At 34.7% G+C, this 18655-nt stretch overlaps 1 protein-coding gene across 9 annotated transcripts in view; it reads left to right on the forward strand.

The window, feature by feature from the left end:
• Fhit (fragile histidine triad diadenosine triphosphatase) overlaps positions 1–18655 on the forward strand; it is a 1439263-nt gene that overhangs the window by 263685 nt on the left and 1156923 nt on the right. The window lies entirely within an intron of this gene.

Below are 18655 nucleotides of genomic sequence, written 5' to 3' on the forward strand. Positions count from 1 at the left end.
TACAAAGTTCAGGCCTTCTAAGGATGTAGGAACCTGATAAATACTCACTGTTCTTAATTGGGTCCCTGAAGAGCTATATCCTATGATTAAGATAGTCTGGAACTATACTAGTCTTAGCTGGATGAAGATGACCTTCTGTACTCTCTGTGCCTGCCAGAAGAAGATCAAACACCTTTGGAAGAAGATAACATGATTCAAAAATTGTACAATTTCCATAAATAGTGAACTTGTCATTTACTACAAAGTAATAGACATGCCAGGAAACAAGAAGAAATGATCAAATTACCAAAAACAGAGAAAAACAGCGTAAAGTAATAAATCCAGAAGTGATTCAAATGTTGGAATTATAAGCCACAGATTTTCAAACAACTAATTAATAAGTTCAAGAACACACAGAGACACTTGAATCAAACTGCGAAATATGATGTATTAAGAACTATGTAATTCTATGAATAGTGGTATACTTTCTTGTAGGTTATGAGCAATCTGTTCATTTTCATAATTTACATAATATAATTATCACAATTAAATATTAAATTAATCATATAATATTTAGTCCATGACAACATTGCTCTGGATAAAACACATTTTAATGTATGATATATAATATAAAATTACCAGTTTCAACTCACTTAATGTTTGTATAACCCTATAAATTATATAACATTACTTTCGCCTTTATACAAACAGGGAAACTGAGGCACCAAGTCATTAAGTGATTACTGGAGGTCACCGTTCTAGAACAGTAATTGAGATCAGGTAGTTAAGAATTTGTGTTCTTACTAGTGGGATTTAAGTGAACAAAAAACTAAAATAGTTTGATAAACTTGTAATTTTGATATGATAAAGGTTAAGTTGCTGAGGCTGGCTTATTTATTTATTTATTCATTTATTTTTATTATTGGTCTTTCAAAATATTACATAGTTCTTAATACATCATATTACGCGGTTTGATTCAAGTGGGTTATGAATTCCCACTTTTACCCCGTATACAGGTTGCTGAATCACATCAGTTACCCTTCCATTGATTGACATATTGCCTTTCTAGTGTCTGATGTATTCTGCTGTCTGTCCTATTCTCTACTATCCCCCCTCCCCTCCCCTCCCCTCCCCTTTTCTCTCTCTACCCCTTCTACTGTAAATCATTTCTTCCATTTGTATTATCTTGTCTTACCCCTCCTTTCCTCTTATATGTCATTTTGTATAACCCTGAGGATCGCCTTCCATTTCCATGCGATTCCCCTTCTCACTCCCTTTCCCTCCCACCTCTCATCCCTGTTTAATGTAAATCTTCTTCTCAAGCTCTTCGTCCCTACCCTGTCCTTGTTTACTCCCCTTATATCAAAGGAGTCATTTGGTATTTGTTTTTTAAAGATTGACTAGCTTCACTTAGCATAATCTGCTCTAATGCCATCCATTTCCCTCCAAATTCTATGATTTTGTCATTTTTTAATGCAGAGTAATACTCCATAGTGTATAAATGCCACATTTTTTTAATCCATTCATCTATTGAAGGGCATCTAGGCTGATTCCACAGTCTTGCTATCGTGAATTGAGCTGCTATGAACATCGATGTAGCAGTGTCCCTGTAGCATGCTCTTATTAGGTCTTTAGGGAATAGACCGAGAAGGGGAATAGCTGGGTCAAATGGTGGTTCCATTCCCAGCTTTCCAAGAAATAACCTACAAGAAAGTATACCACTATTCATAGAATACTTTTTTTAGAAAAGTAAACTTTTTAGGATGACTTCTTCCAATTTATATCTTGTCATTAACTTTACTAAACCAATCAATTTTTATATAACAGGGACATTTTAATTAAGTCATTTCTAAAGCAAAGTTCTTAATATACAAAAAAAAAAAACCAAGCAAAGATATTAGGGATGCACTAAGTCACATAAGACAGCATCCAATGTATCCATGATTTATTAATAAATATTGCATAGTCATAAACATATAGTAATGCTTCATAATCTTGCCCTACAAGGTGATGTTGGACATTGATCCCAAAAATGCCTTCCTAATTTTACTCAGCAATAAAAGATAATAAAATCATGGCATTTGCAGGTAAATGGATGGTGTTGGAGAAGATAATGCTAAGCGAAGTTAGCCAATCCCAAAAAAACAAATGCTGAATGTTTTCTCTGATATAAGGAGGCTGACTCATAGTGAAGTAGGGAGGGGGAGCATGGGAGGAATAGATGAATTCTAGTTAGGGAAAAGGGGTGGGAGGGAAATGGAGGGGGCAGGGGATTAGCAAGGATGGTGGAATATGATAGACATCATTATTCAAAGTATATGTATGAAAACACGAATTGGGTGTCCACATACTTTATATACAGAGATATGAAAAAATGTAGTATATATATATAATAAGAATTGTACTGCATTCTGTTGTCATTTTTAAAAATCAATAAAAAAAGTCTAAAAACAAAAACAAAAAAAAAAGAACTATGTAATGTTTTGAACGACCAACAATAAAAAAAAAAGAACACACAGAGAATTTCTGTAAGAACACACAGAGAATTTCAGCACAGATCTAGAAATCATCAAAGGAATCAGATGAACAACTTAAAATTATAGTAAATTAAATTAAGAACTCAGTAGATGGGGTTAGTCACAGGTTAGACATATCAGAAGAAAAGAATAGTGGCACAGAAGATTGTAAGGTAGAAAATAATTAGATTGAAGTACAGATCAGGAAAAATCAAACAAAATAAGATGAAAATAAATGCAATTTCATAAGAGATATATGGGATAATCTGAAGACTGGGTAAATAAAGACAGGGAAAGGGATTAGAGAGAAAATGGGTCAGAGACAATATTTGAAGAGATACTGGCCAAGAATTTTTCAAAATTAATGAATGATATTCAGCCACCAATTCAAGAAATTGTATAAGCAAAGAAAATCAAATAAAACATCGAGGCATATTATAGTAAAATTCCTTAAAAATCAAAGACAAATGAAAGAATCTTAAAAACATCCAAAGGAAAAAAGACACATTTTCAACTGAATACCAATTGGACTTACATCTTACTTTTAAACAGAAACAATGGAAGCTAGAAAACAATTAAATGACAAAGAGTACCAATATAATAATTACCAATATTGAATTTTGTACCCAGTGAACATATATTTCAAAAAATTTTTTTATAATAATTAAAACTAAGAGAATTAAATACTAGCATGTCTACATTGAATCTATTAAAGGGAGCTCCTCAGTCAGAGTGAAATATTAAATCACTATTATCATCTTAAATCCAATTATAGGCAAATAGAGGTAGTTATAATATGCATGGGAAATTTTTATTTCTTTTTTTTCACATGCCTTTTATTTTTAATTTTTTTATTGGTTGTTCAAAACATTACAAAGCTCTTGACATATCATATTTCATACATTAGATTCAAGTGGGTTATGAACTCCCATTTTTACCCCAAATACAGATTGCAGAATCACATCGGTTACACATACACATTTTTACATAATGCCATATTAGTAACTGTTGTATTCTTCTACCTTTCCTATCCTCTACTATCCCCATTCCCCTTCCCTCCCATCTTCTCTCTCTACCCCATCTACTGTAATTCATGTCTCTCCTTGTTTTTTTTTCCCATGCCCCTCACAACCTTTTATATGTAATTTTGTATAACAATGAGGGTCTCCTTCCATTTCCATGCAATTTCCCTTTTCTCTCCCTTTCCCTCTCACCTCATGTCTCTGTTTAATGTTAATCTTTTCCTCCTGCTCTTCCTTCCTGCTCTGTTCTTAGTTGCTCTCATTATATCAAAGAAGACATTTGACATTTGTTTTTTTAGGGATTGGCTAGCTTCACTTAGCATAATCTGCTCTAGTGCCATCCATTTCCCTGCAAATTCCGTGATTTTGTCATTTTTTTGCTGCGTAATACTCCATGGTGTATAAATGCCACATTTTTTTTTATCCATTCATCTGTTGAAGGGCATCTGGGTTGGTTCCACAGTCTAGCTATTGTGAATTGTGCTGCTGTGAACATCGATGTGGCAGTATCCCTGTAGTATGCTCTTTTAAGGTCTTCAGGGAATAGTCCAAGAAGGGCAATAGCTGGGTCAAATGGTGGTTCCATTCCCAGCTTTCCCAGGAATCTCCAGACTGCTTTCCAAATTGGCCGAACCAATTTGCAGTCCCACTAGCAATGTACAAGAGTACCCTTTTCCCCACATCCTCGCCAGCACTTGTTGTTGATTGACTTCATAATGGCTGCCAATCTTACTGGAGTGAGATGGTATCTTAGGGTGGTTTTGATTTGCATTTCTCTGACTGTTAGAGATGGTGAGCATTTTTTCATGTACTTGTTGATTGTTTGTATGTCCTCCTCTGAGAAGTGTCTGTTCAGGTCCTTGGCCCATTTGTTGATTGGGTTATTTGTTATCTTATTGTTTAATTTTTTGAGTTCTTTGTATACTCTGGATATTAGGGCTCTATCTGAAGCGTGAGGAGTAAAAATTTGTTCCCATGATGTAGGCTCCCTATTTACTTCTCTTATTGTTTCTCTTGCTGAGAAAAAACTTTTTAGTTTAAGTAAGTCCCATTTGTTGATTCTTGTTATTAACTCTTGTGCTATGGGTGTCCTATTAAGGAATTTGGAGCCCGACCCCACAATATGTAGATCGGAACCAACTTTTTCTTCTATCAGATGCAGAGTCTCTTGATCCATTTTGAGTTAACTTTTGTGCATGGTGAGAGGAGGGGATTCAGTTTCATTTTGTTGCATATGGATTTCCAGTTTTCCCAACACTATTTGTTGAAGATGCTATCCTTCCTCCATTGCTTGCTTTAACCCCTTTATCAAATATAAGATAGTTGTAACTATGTGGATTAGTCTCTGTGTCCTCTATTCTGTACCATTGGTCCACCCGCCTGTTTTGGTACCAGTACCATGCTGTTTTTGTTACTATTGCTCTGTAGTATAGTTTGAAATCTGGTATTGCTATGCCGCCTGATTCACACTTCCTGCTTAGAGTTGCTTTTGCTATTCTGGGTCTTTTATTTTTCCATATGAATTTCATGATTGCTTTATCTATTTCTATAAGAAATGCCATTGGGATTTTGATTGGCGTTGCATTAAACCTATGAAGAACTTTTGGTAATATCGCCATTTTGATGATGTTAGTTCTGCCTATCCATGAACAGGGTATATTTTTCCATCTTCTAAGATCTTCTTGTACTTCTCTTTTTAGAGTTCTGTAGTTTTCATTGTATAAATCTTTCACCTCTTTTGTTAGGTTGATTCCCAAGTATTTTATTTTTTTGAGGATATTGTGAATGGGGTGTTTTTCCTTATTTCCGTTTCAGAAGTTTTGTCGCTAGTATACAGAAATGCCTTTGATTTGTGTGTGTTGATTTTATATCCTGCCACTTTGCTGAATTCATTTATTAGTTCTAGTAGCTTTTTTGTAGACCCTTTTGGGTCTTCTAGGTATATAATCATGTCATCCACAAATAGTGATAATTTAAGCTCTTCTTTTCCAATTTTTATGCCTTTAATTTCTTTCATTTGTCTAATTGCTCTGGCCAGTGTTTCCAGAACTATATTGAATAGAAGTGGTGATAGAGGGCATCACTATCTTGTTCCAGATTTTAGAGGGAATGCCTTCAATTTTTCTCCATTCAGAATGATGCTAGCCTGGGGCTTAGCATAAATAGCTTTTACAATGTCAAGTTAAGTTCCTGTTATCCCTAGTTTTTCTAATGTTTTGAACATAAAGGGATGCTGTACTTTGTTGAATGCTTTTTCTGCGTCTATTGAGATGATCATATGGTTCTTATCTTTAAGTCTATTGATATGGTGAATAACATTTATTGATTTCCGTATATTGAACCATCCTTGCATCCCAGGGATGAATCCTACTTGATCATGGTGCCCAATTTTTTTGATGTGCCTTTGTATCCGACTCTACTCACCAGATACAAATATATACCCCATAACAACTCCCCAATTTCCACCTCCTCCAGTCGAACCCTACCACTTCAGTTACATTCAGTTAATCCCTATCAGAGGATTAAATCATTGATTGGGTTAATACTCTTAAACTCAATAATTTCTCCTTTGAACCCACTTGCATTTTTTCACAAGTGAGCTCTTAGGGGATACCTCATATCCAAACCGTAACAGGTATTAAAGGAAAGGCAATTCCCAGTTCACTTTTCCTTATGAAGATACATGGAAAAATTCTAGCCAAAATGTTGGCAAATCAAAAAAAGATAATAAATGTATCACTATCATGTTAGATTTATTCCAGTAATGCAAGTTGATTATTGGAAAATGAGTCAATGCAATTTATCACATTAGTAAAGTAAAATCAAAAACAAAACAAAAACATAATCATGTCAGATGAGGAGGAAAATGATAAAATTTAACAGTCATTCATTAATGGCAAAAATTCTCAGTTTCATCAGAAGAACTTCCTTATAGAAGAACTTCCTTAATCAGATAAATTTCAACTACAAAAAAAATCTACAGCAAACTTCATATTTAATGTTGAAATTCTAACAACTTTGTTGAGATACTGAATAAGTATATCTATTATTTTCACTTCTGCTAATCCTTGTATTGGAAACCAATTCAGTATAATTTTAGGATGGTTAAGATTCTATATTTTTCAAAAGCTACAGAGTGATTCTGTACAAGATAGTCCAGGTAGTCTAAGATGTGATAATGCTTCTTAAATTGGAAAAGTCTGAGGAGCTCATATCTGCTCTCCAATGGGTCTTCCATTCTGGAAAACTATTGAATCAGATTGGATGGGGATTTTGCCATTTTCCCTTAAAAATTATTTACACATGAGGCAACCACTGGATTTTTTTTACTGAGTTTTTATCCCATCAGAAAGAAAAATTTCCCCATGCATATTATAACTACCTCTATTTGCCTATAATTGGATTTAAGATGATAATAGTGATTTAATATGTTCCTTTTGTATAGTGGTATTCAAATGCAGCCCTTTTGCAGTGTCAGTGTTAATATGTAGATATGTACTAGGTACTAGTCTGGTCATGAGTGTAGAAAAATAAATATAATGAAAGTCTAATGAAGTGCATTTACTGTCTACGATAATTTTTGCCCCCTACTCTCCTGGCCTAACAAACAGATTTGGCATTTTCTTCATCGTGTCTTTCATATCTGCTTTTTAAAAATAGTTACTTTTCAGTTGTAGTTGGATGCAATACCTTTATTTTATTTATTTTTATGTGGTGCTGAGGATTGAACCCAGGGTCCTGCACATGCTAGGCGAGTGCTCTACCACTGAGCCACAACCCCAGCTCCTCATATCTGCTTTTATATCCTACTACTTTTGTTACAAAATTATACCAGTTCTTAAAATTCAAATAATACATAAAACAGAAAAGGAGAAATCCGGGTCTGGGATTGTAACTCAGTTCTAGAGCACTTGCCTAGCATGTATGAGGCACTGGATTCAATCCTTAGTACCACATAAAAAAATGAATAAAATAAAGGTATTGTGAAAACACATTGTATTATTAAAAAAAGAAGAAAAACAGAAATCCCCTATACTTCAAAATCATTTCTCAGAAGTATCCATTGACATTTTTGTCCTTTTTCAACTATGTTTTTATGTATATGATTGTGTATTGTTGTCCAAGAGTCATCAACTTGCTTTCTAATCTTTCAAAATTCAAGTGTACAGAAATCAAGGTTTTATCCTTCCTATTGAATTTGATAAAACAAATCAATATTCCAAAGTCTTAGGTATTTTCAGTGCCCATTATTTTACCATGTTCTCCTTTTTCTTTTGTTTTGTTTTAAGGAGTTAAGCAACACTTTGGGGAGAGAGTGATTACCAACGATATAGTGTAGCAGCACTGTTTGTACTTATGTTCTCATCTTGAGTGAATCATTTCTAGGACCTAGAAGCCCACATACCTGTGCTGATGGGAAATGGGAGAGGAGGTGTTCAAAGCAAACTAAGAATAACAAACTTAGAATAACAATTATATATGTATCAAACTAAGAATAACATATGTATCAATAATATGTATCAATAATGTCAATAATATGTATCAAACTAAATATAACAATAATATACTTTAACAAAAAGACACTGCATATTTAATGTAAAACATAGTTTTAAGTTTTTTATTCCTTTATTCCATAATGTATAAACATCCCAATACTGACCATTGTGGAATATGTTTAATAATCATGGTACAAAAAAAAGAATCATAACTTTTTTTAAAAGAGAGATATTGTATCAACTGAGATAAATCTTCCAGGTTATAGTAAAGAAAACTCATTAGCTGATCTGGTAGTACAACTTATAGATCAGCAAATAATGCAGCTTGGAATTTTATGTATAAAATAAATCTGATGCCCTTATCCAATTCATTGCCACCTCCTAAATCTCCCTCAGAGAGGGAGTTGTCATATTTCACCATATCCACCTTTTCATTGGAAAGTATCATAATTACTGCACTGGCCTCCTAATGGATCCCCTCCCATCTACTTGGACAATACATTCTGCATACTAAAGTTTGAGGGAGATTTCAGAATCTGAAACCGATTATATAGCTCTCTTGGTAGAAGTTATTTATTTCTATCATTCAAAAAGCTAACATGGAAGGTCATTCTCTCTTGACTTTTCTTATCTCTTTCTCCCCTAGTGTCTAAACTCCAATTATGGTGCCCTTTGTCTTCCTTAAAATCAGTTTTCTCCTTCTTGGCACAGGGCCTTTGCACATTATTATTCCCTTGTTTTCTTCATCTCCTAATTAATTCCTTCTCTCCAGATTTCAACTCAAATGTTTTCTTCTCTCTAGAATAAGTTATATCCCTTTTAGAGTCTCTTACTGACACCTTCTATTCTGTGTGTGTTGTTTCTTGACTGTTTCTCCAACAGGACTGTGAGTTCTGTGAGTTCAGGGGTCATGTGTCTTTCTGTCCAATTACCAGTTCAGACTGGTATATGCTTTTTATTTTTATTTTTTGAAATCACAAAAGAATATGTACAAATTTGTAACTGTATGGAAAATAAGATTATTGTGGCTAAAGATGTTATGACCTATAACTAATTATAAGAAATAACATCAAAGGGAAGTTAATGGAATAACTTCTGAAGAAACATAAACTGAAGGACTGAATGTTCAAATTGGGTAACCAAGAGGTTAAGAAGTAGACACATGGGAACACACCCAGTAAGTGACAGAATTTCAGCCTGGATTTGTCTGATAGCATGAGTATCCCTAAGAGTATTTACAGGCCAAAACCCTCAGTGTAAATACATATATATGGAAAAACTGTTGGATGCTCTGTCTCTTCCTGAAAATTCACAAGGATCATTACAGATGTTAAATATTGGCAATTTCTGGAGTAATGTAACATAATACCTCTTGCCCTTGGTATTGCACATGAATGGAATCCATCTTGGCAAATGCTGCTATACATTTCTTCATTTATCTATTTGTTTTTAGTTTTCTTTTCTTCCTTACTACATGGATCATAATCCCTTTGCTAGACAAAGTCTTTCCAAAGAGGATGTTTGCCAAATACTTCTTTAGCTGGAATGACAAGTGAAGCCCTTCCCACCCTACCCGCTTCCATTGAAGATAAAACATTGTCTTTTAAAGTTAATTTGTCATAACTTAGGGTCAAGTGTTCAAAGAAATAGACCTCATTTAATCTTATTTCTGTCTCAGATATACTTATTGCCTTGAAATTATGCTCTACTCTCCCCACAGTTTTTAGGCTACTAACTGCACATGATAAAGAGCCACCCGACCTGGATTAGCAGTAAAAATTGGAACACTGCAAATATTTTTCATGGGAAAAGGGAGACATTTGGTCAAACTCAGTCTCATTACCAATGATACAAAATACCAGTGTCACCTCCAGTAATTACTGGAGAATAAGACTTAACTATAAATCATGTTACTTTTTTTTCTATTTCATTTTTAGCTTATTTCATTTAAAAATTAATTCCTGCTAAACAGTTCTCAGTGCTAGGGAAATTTGCCAAGACTTATTTCTTCAGAATGGATCATAAGTCTTTGCAAGACATGCATATACTACACTTCTCAAATTTCTCATAAGTTTAAATATATGGATTTTCTGTCTTGAGTAGAGAATTTTACCAGGCCCTGTTCTTTCATACTAGGTATATTTATATCTATATCAATACAGGTATATTGGGGGGAAATCTATGCATATCTAGAAGCTGACAGAAGGTGGCTTTAAGGATTTTTAGGTCAAATTTGACTAAATATTCCCCAAAGCCCACAAGTATATGATTTTGAGTTTTTAACAATTTTCAGCAGAATACATGTAATTCTCATTTGAGTAAAAGGCTTTAAATGTTTGATTGACAATCTTAGAGTTCACACAAAAGAATGGGGAAGAATTTAGTGTAAATTTAACATTTTTCAGTTAATTTTCTGTTTTTAAATAGAAATCAATATTTTTTTACTAAATTTTTATAATTAAATATTCATGGGTTCATCCTGATAAAATCATGCATGCATAGAACCTGACCCATTCCACAAAAATAGTTTTGAGTGTGTCCAAACACATGTATTTATTTTAATTTTTCATATGTTGTTTTTGTTGTACATGACAGTAGAATGTATTTTAACATATATACATGGAGTATAACTTTCAATTTTCAACTACACATGTTTAGTCAATAAACGGGCTGGCGGGACAGACAGGGGGATTAGACATTTTCCAGGTTTCAAGGTTAAGCCAAATAGGTTTTTTGTGTATGTGTGCATATGAGGAGTTAGGCAGACAGCAATGGGCGGGAGGTTGGTCAGGTGCTGTGTGAACACCCATGGGGGCCTTAGATTGAGGACTCAGACTGGGTTTCATAGAGGAAGTGGCATCTGAGCTGAGACTTCTGTGTTTCACAGTTTTTTATGGTGAAGCAATTAGCACAGAAGGCCCTGTGTCATCCTTAGTTAGCTGAAAAAGGAATCTGCAGTTGTTTTGTAATGTGTATCTTTTTATCTTTTGATGGCAGGTAGCAGTTTGGGCTGTGGACAGAAAAGAAGGAGAAGATGGTGTCAAATTTTTCTAGCTCCAGTGTGTTGGTCTGATTTAATTTTTTTAACCGCTTTTTTCTATGAACCCATTCAGAGCCACAAGACAATTATCTCTGCCCAACTTAGTATATCATCTTGTACAAGATACTTTAAAATATTTAACAGCAGTGCATGTTGTATGTGAGAGGGCGTATTGAAGAGTAGCAAGTAATCTACACTCTGAGTGACTGCTTCTATGTCCACCTAAAAGGCTGGCATCTACAGCCATGTTTTCCTCATGTGAACCCTCTGACGTGGAATCAAAACACTTCAATTTTTGTAGGACACTGTGGCCTAATATGACCTGCAAATATGTTTTAAAAAATCAGGAATTTTCACTGAAAATCTGGATTATCTTGCCAGAGTGGAAAAAAGCATGCTTTCTGTTTCAGGCCCTTTTCTTCCAGCTTCTGGTCAGCTTCACACTTTTAGTTTTCCTGCCTGGTCTCTATAGGTGTTGGAATTGGTAATTTATTATATACAATTGTGTCAATTAGGCCAGGTGTGGACAGATCTTGACCTTGATTGAATTAATCAGAATTTTTTCCTCTGGGCATTTTGAAATTATATATTATAAATCAGGATACTACTTGGCTTATAATTAGGCTGCAAAGATACCAGTATTTAGTCATGTTGATGCCAAAGCATAGAAAGCACATCTACAGGGAAAGGCGATGAGGTAAAGGTTACTCAAACAGGTAGAGACATAGGACCTTATAGCCCCAGAGACAGTGAATATATCAACCTTTAATCTGAGTTACTTCCCACCTCCTGCCTGTGGTTTCTCAGGGGGCCTGACTGTATTTCCTACCCTATTTGTTACTAGGATATACTTCTAGAAACCCCTTTTATTTGAGCTCTTCAAGTGGGTTTTTGTTTCTTGTAAATGAATGAATCTCGCTTGAGGCGTACATGTCATTTTGTGATATTTTTGTTTGAATGGGGGAAATTAAGCTTTTGATTTCCAATAATTTTTATGAATGCTCTAGTTGAATTACAACAAAATATTATAATCATAGAACAGGGTATTCTGGTTAACTATTAATACTCTGAACTATTGTAGTTGCATTACCAGAAAAAAATCTTGTCATTATTGCATAGGGTTTTGACCTTTAGAAATGTTTGGCATCAGCCTTTCCAGTTCTTGAGTAGACTAGAAATAAGCTAGAATGATACATCTTTATCTTGGTATTTTATATAATATTTTGAATTTATAAAAAAATATATTGGGGTATATAATAAACTGAATATCTGCAAGTCACCATTCTGCTGTAACTACAGAATTATTATGTTGCCATTTCAGTGTGTTCCTTCCTTAATTTTGTTTAGTTAAATTAAAAAGTCAATTGTATAGGATGAATTGATAAATTGTTTGTTTATATCAGCCTACCATGACTTATGGACAACTACTGAATTTGATTTAATATTTTTGTAAGATTTACAAAAGTGATTTTAATTTTGGTTTTAAGACCCCGTTTAGTTTTAGATTGAATCTTGAAGGACATGCCAATAAGAGATAGAATTACTTTGATTGGTAAATCAAATACAACCTTCTCTATTTAATTTTATTTTTAGGAAAAGTCTGTAAATTTGGTAGTGTTTATCGGGAATACCTTTGAAAAAGTATTTTAAGTCCATTTCATGGCTCCATGGTTAAGAATTGAGTGATCAGTTAACGATGTCTGCTTGGGTGTGTGTAACGGGAAAAGGACACACTTTCTAGTCTTTCCTGTGATTATCTTGAAACTATCTTGATCTTTCAGATATTATCAAATTTGCAATTAACCCCTTTGGGAAAACCAAATTCATAGTGTGTTCAAAAGTTGAACATCACATAATTGTGCTCATTTTTAGGGGGTGATTTATCATGTCTCCACCACAGTTGATGCTTTTCTTGAAACTATCTAAAATAACCCATTTCTTTGGTAAAGCATATTTCACCCTCATTATTGGACCCCCAAGCCATAAAATAGATAAAATGTCTTTTGGTGTCCTTGGTTTCAAGGTTTTGGATTCAGTTTTACATACATAGATCTTATCTGCTGTAATTTAAAACAATTAGAATAGTGAAGCTTCTTAAGACTCTTCAGAACTTATTAAACACTATTTTAAAGATAACATCTTTCCTTGTTTCTTCATTTATGAATGTTTGGTGAGGAAATGGTCATTAAAAGCTTCAAATTCCAATTGAATAATGTGTTCTTAAAAGTAGCTGCCAAGTGTAAATACCACTAATATACATTCATGCATATGATAGTACATAAATAACCAGGAAAAGCATAGCAAAGGTCAATCAATTATGTATGGGTCAGAATGCTTTCCATCTGGATTGAGTCATTTTAGCAAATGACATCATGTGTCCTTTGGAGTCTATTGTGAAATGTGGCTTGAGTCATTATAAATTGGCTTCTTCTCTGGGTTACCAGGATGGCAGAGGCAAGGCTCAATAAATGAAAGTATCGGACTCTGCGGGAGCAGATTTACATAATTAAGGTACAGTGATGAAGGTTTCTCATTCTACAGAAAACAGTTGTGCCCCATCAACCAATTTCTAGTTTCTTATCCCTCTTGGTTGATTTTTTTTTTTTGTAAGACTTGAAGACAAAAGAGTTGGAACTGAGCCAAATGCTCTTTATATAACTGCAGTGGATATTTTTCCATGAAATTGCTAGCAGGGAATCAATAGTAATGTATCTGGCACCCTTCTAATCTCTTCTAACTTCACCATTGCTCTTCTGGGCTACTTATAAGTTTGTTTTTAATTTTTACTTTGCTCTCATAGGGAGTGGTCATACCAGATTGTCAGACCCTAGAGTGACTGATGGGGTGGGATGCTGTATGGATGGGAAGGGATGTTGGCATTTTCCAGTTGGCACAACAGGAACTGAATTTAGCTTATAGATCAAGTGATAAAAGGAGCTGCCAAGTCCAGTCATTTCCAATTAGTCAGGGCTTGAGGAAGTAAATGTTACTTCACAGAATTTAATGTGTGACTCCCCCCCCACCCCACCCCTGCCCTTCAAGATATTTTGGAAATGTTAAAAAGTTATTAACTTTTTTAAAAAAGTAAGATAGCTTGGAATGAAGAGGAACTTTCAGTAAAAATTTCTGTTATGATTTATAGGCATTTATAGCTGGAATCTAAGTGGCATTTATAGTTGGAATCTAAGTTTAATTTGAATCTTGGGAAGTTTGAGAAAGGCCTGGTATCTTTGGCAAAGACGAAAGGAAATAGTCCTTCCTTTGGAGAGCTGATAATCTAGTGGGAGGACAGACATTGCAAATAGATTATCACAGTGTAGATGATGGCTGCTCTAATAAGGGATATGTGTGAGTGTTTATATGTGGCAGTTATTTTTACTACATTATCCTTTACTTATTTTTCTGGGTTGTAAATGAACATGTCTGAGAAACATGTCCATACTTGTTCTTATTTTCAAGAATGAGAGTACCTTCCAGCATTCAAGATGGCAACTACAGGGGAGGTAAAATATTATTTTCTCTTAGAGTTTTTTTTTTGGGGGGGGTGGGTGGGGAGGGTGTGGAGGCTGGGCTTTTGAATTAAACTGACATAAACAGATTAATAGAAGAAAATAATACAAATTTATTCAAGTTAAGCTTCATATGACTGAGAGTCCACCATAAGGAAATGAAGAATCAAAGAAATGGGAAAATCTTTTGATTTTGTATTCTATTGAACAAAGAGAGTCAGTTGTGGAAAAAGCAATTGAATTATGTGGGGAGAATAAATCATAAGAAGCATTATTTTAACAAGGTCTATTTGTATAAAATGCTCTTATTCTTAACTTCCCATCCTTGATGATAAGAATGTTACTTTCCTTCTGATATAGAGAGGACATCTTTTGAACTGAGATTTCATCTGCTTTCAGAAAGAAAAAGAGGAGAGTCAATGTGCCCTTCTTGTACCTGTTGGTTTTTTAGAAGTGCTTTTAGTTCAAAATAATATTTTGTCAAAGTGCATGTTTTACTCAGCTTTGGGATCTGTGACCAAAAGACTGGATAATAACAATGGAGAGGAGGAAAAGTTTATTTGGGCTCATGGTTTCAGAGGCAGCTGGCTTCATTGCTCTGGACTGAGGTGACACAGAATATCATGGTGGGAGGGCTTGGGGGAAGAAGGCAGCTCGGGATGTGATAACCAGAAGTAGAGAAAAAGAGAGCTCTGCTAATGGTGACAAACTATAAGCCCCAAAGGCACCCTCAATGACCCACTGCTTCCAGTCACACCTACCTGCCTGCACTTACCACCCAGTTAACCCATCAGTGGATTAATTCACTGATAAGGTCAAGGCTCTCCTGATCCAGTCAATTCACCTTTGAACTTGCTTGCATTTTCTCACATATGAGCTTTTGGGGGACACCTCATGACTAAAACGCAACAGTGCATCTTTTGAGATAACATAGTTTGCTCCCCTTTATTACCCGACATTTTGGCTATTCAGGAACAATGTAGCTGCCCTGCTTCTGGAATGGCACTTATTATTCTGAATGCCATCTAAAATTTTAGTTCAATTTCAGTGAGCCTCGATAGATTCTTAGGTCTTATTCTTTTGGTTGTATGTACAGGGATATAAAAGCAAATGGTTAAAAGATGAATAAATAGACCAGATTTTAATTGTTACTTGTGGTACCGAACAATTGATTGCATTACTTAGTGTTCTTTCCGCCATTATTATGGTTGAATGAGATTACATTTTGTGGTCATGACTTGATGAACTGATTGATGTGGTATAGACAGATAAAAACAAGGATTTTCTCTGCTCCATTCAAACAGACCTTTCCCTTTATTTGAGGGAAATAACCTTGCAAATCTGTAAGTGATTATTAATGAAGAAAAATCTCTCTCCCATGTTTTGTTTGTTTGTTTGTTTGTCCCCATTCAGTTCATCCTTCTTAAACAACTTCCACCAGAGTTTTCTAAACATGATTTAGCTGAATATTAATGTTTAATTATATGATAAAGTGGTAAAAGTCATTAGGAGTCAATAGACCTGCATTCTGGTCCTTGTTTCACGATTGAGAAGCTGATGAATGTCAGGCAAGATACTTTACTTCTATGGAAGTTCCTTGTTTCCCTTCCATCTGATCACAGCTCTCTTCATGTTAGGAATTGTCAGTGCCTGCTGGAGTACCGGCACTGTAGTATATCTTAAATGTTTCCAGAAATAAACATTGTATGTTTAAAGTACTGAAAATATTAATAGCATTAAGCAACTCTAAGAATTCTATTATCGGCATGTTTTCTTTGCCCATTATCTTGTTCCTTAGATGAACTGCGTCTCTTAGTCTCCAGATTTCTCTTGAAGTATACTAAAGCTTCTTTTTCTTGTATCCAGCATTATTTTCTTATCACAAAAATAACATATTTAGGTAAAAATATAAAGATCTATAGATAAGCAAAAAGATAAAAATAGAACCTCCTGAGTATCAGGAATACATTTTTCTGCTAATTGCAGAAAATCCAACCGGTGGTGACAGTCTCCAAGTCTTTAGAGGAAGTCTGAATACGGTGATTTTGCTTTTCTCCTGTTCTTAGCATGCTATTTCTTTTTTTGAGGGTCACAGTGAAGCTGGTACTCCTTCAGGCATCCTGTTTGTATTGGGAAGGTAGATGGTAAAGAAAAGAAGAATCCTTTAAATCAGGACACACACACACACACACACACACACAGTTCTCCCTAGCAGACTTTTTGTTTATGTTTCATTTTATAGAACTATTCCCAGTTATAAGGATTATTAGAGTGAAAGGGTTGTGAATCAAAGACAGGTTAGCCAAGTGTTTGCCAAACCTTTAGTCTCATTATCCAAATATAACCATTGGCAATAAATATGATAATATTGTGCCTACTGTTTTTGTAATGTACTTTTCCTCATTAACAATACCCAAAATTGTTTTTTACAGTATTAAATATCCTACTATATAATTTTCAATCTGTATTATATTCTACTTTGACTATACCATAATTAATTTAAATAATATTCTTGTGTTTGACAATGAGTATTTCCAAGTTTCATTATAATAAGTAATATGGTGATGAATGTCTGTGTAGATATCTTTTTTTTTGAGATCTTTTGACTTTTTTTCTTTTTTCTTTTTTTTTTTTGATTCACAAAAAAATCTGTGAATAACAATGCACAAACATAGTAACAGATATTTAGATCCCCCTTTATATAGTCTGAGAAGAATTTTTTACTAGCTCAAAAAATTTCAAATTGTCTGAAAGATGCAAAATCAGACATGGAATTGGTAAATTCAGAGGAAGAATGGGGAAATGACCCATTTTCTGATGTAATCAGTCTTATCCTTTCAGTTAAAACAGAGTAATGTGTTTTGCTGGTTTGGTTAAAGGGTTCTAGAAGTTTGCAGATACGTGAATTTTCAGAATCCCTTCTGCCAGAAAATATAATTTCACTTAACATTGTGTTTCCTTTTGTGCAAAGATTGTCAAATGGGAGTGGGGAGGTGTTTTGTTCTACAGCTCCTCAGAGTATCAAGAGTTGAAAACCATCATCCACACCATCTAAAAGCAGAGGCCACTAAGAAAGTTTGACTCCCGGGAGAGTGCAAGTTAGGGAAAGTATGATATTCTCCCTACCTCCTGCAACCACTTGTGTGGTGTTTGGGGAGGAAGTTAATTAACCCACCCTTTGCTTGAGAACAGTGGATCCTCAAAGCCAAGGTCAAGACAGAGAGTTCTGGAACTTGCTGAGCACATAACCTCTTATATCAGGGTTTTAAATGTCAGCACTTTTTCCTAATGTTTGCAAGAAATCCTAATAGAAAAGCTAGTCCTTACACTGCTTTGATGATATCCAACTGTATGTTTCTTTTTTTAATGTTGCAAAATAAAGTAAATTTTTATGTGAATATTTTATGACCTTCTTTCTGTTTTGTGTCAGACAAATTGAGGGCAATGGAAACTGATGGGTGGTGAAGATAAAAGAGCAGTGTTGACCTTTTGGTAAATCATTCATCCTACTGCTTCATCTGAAAGTGGTTTTCCAGTTGTAGCTCATATTTCTTAATCACTACATTTGACTCTCAATTCTATAGGGGCTGATTGTCTTGTTGTGGATTGCCTTTGCTTTTTAAAATTTTGGTTATTAAAAAAATATATATATATATAGCTATTACATTACCAATTAGTTCCTCCACCAGAGGGGGCATGTGGACAGAGAGAGGTGGTTGGAATTAATTCAATTTCTTTCTTCTGCTCTTCATTACTTGTCTCTCCCAAGTAGCTGAGATGGACTTAAGCAATCCATTTACCTACTCTCACTTTTTGAGAGTCTTCCTGTTCCATGGTGCCAGCCTCAGATTAGAAGAGTTAAGAAGTGTTGAAGGTAGAGCACCAACATCCATTTTGGTTTTCATGTTGATCTAAGTTCCACTGGGGGAAACTGAAAAGGAGAGCAAGAATAGCCTTCATTCAATCCTGGTTTAAGTACTAGAAACTATGGAATTCATTACAGTGGAAACATAAATCTATATCCTGGACCCAAAGTGGATTCTGAGGCTGGACATCTGGTAGACTGTGTCTTACCAGTGTTGTAGACCTCTAC

The sequence above is a fragment of the Urocitellus parryii genome, chromosome 3, assembly GCF_045843805.1.
Source record: "Urocitellus parryii isolate mUroPar1 chromosome 3, mUroPar1.hap1, whole genome shotgun sequence".
NCBI classification, from domain to species: Eukaryota; Metazoa; Chordata; class Mammalia; order Rodentia; family Sciuridae; genus Urocitellus; species Urocitellus parryii.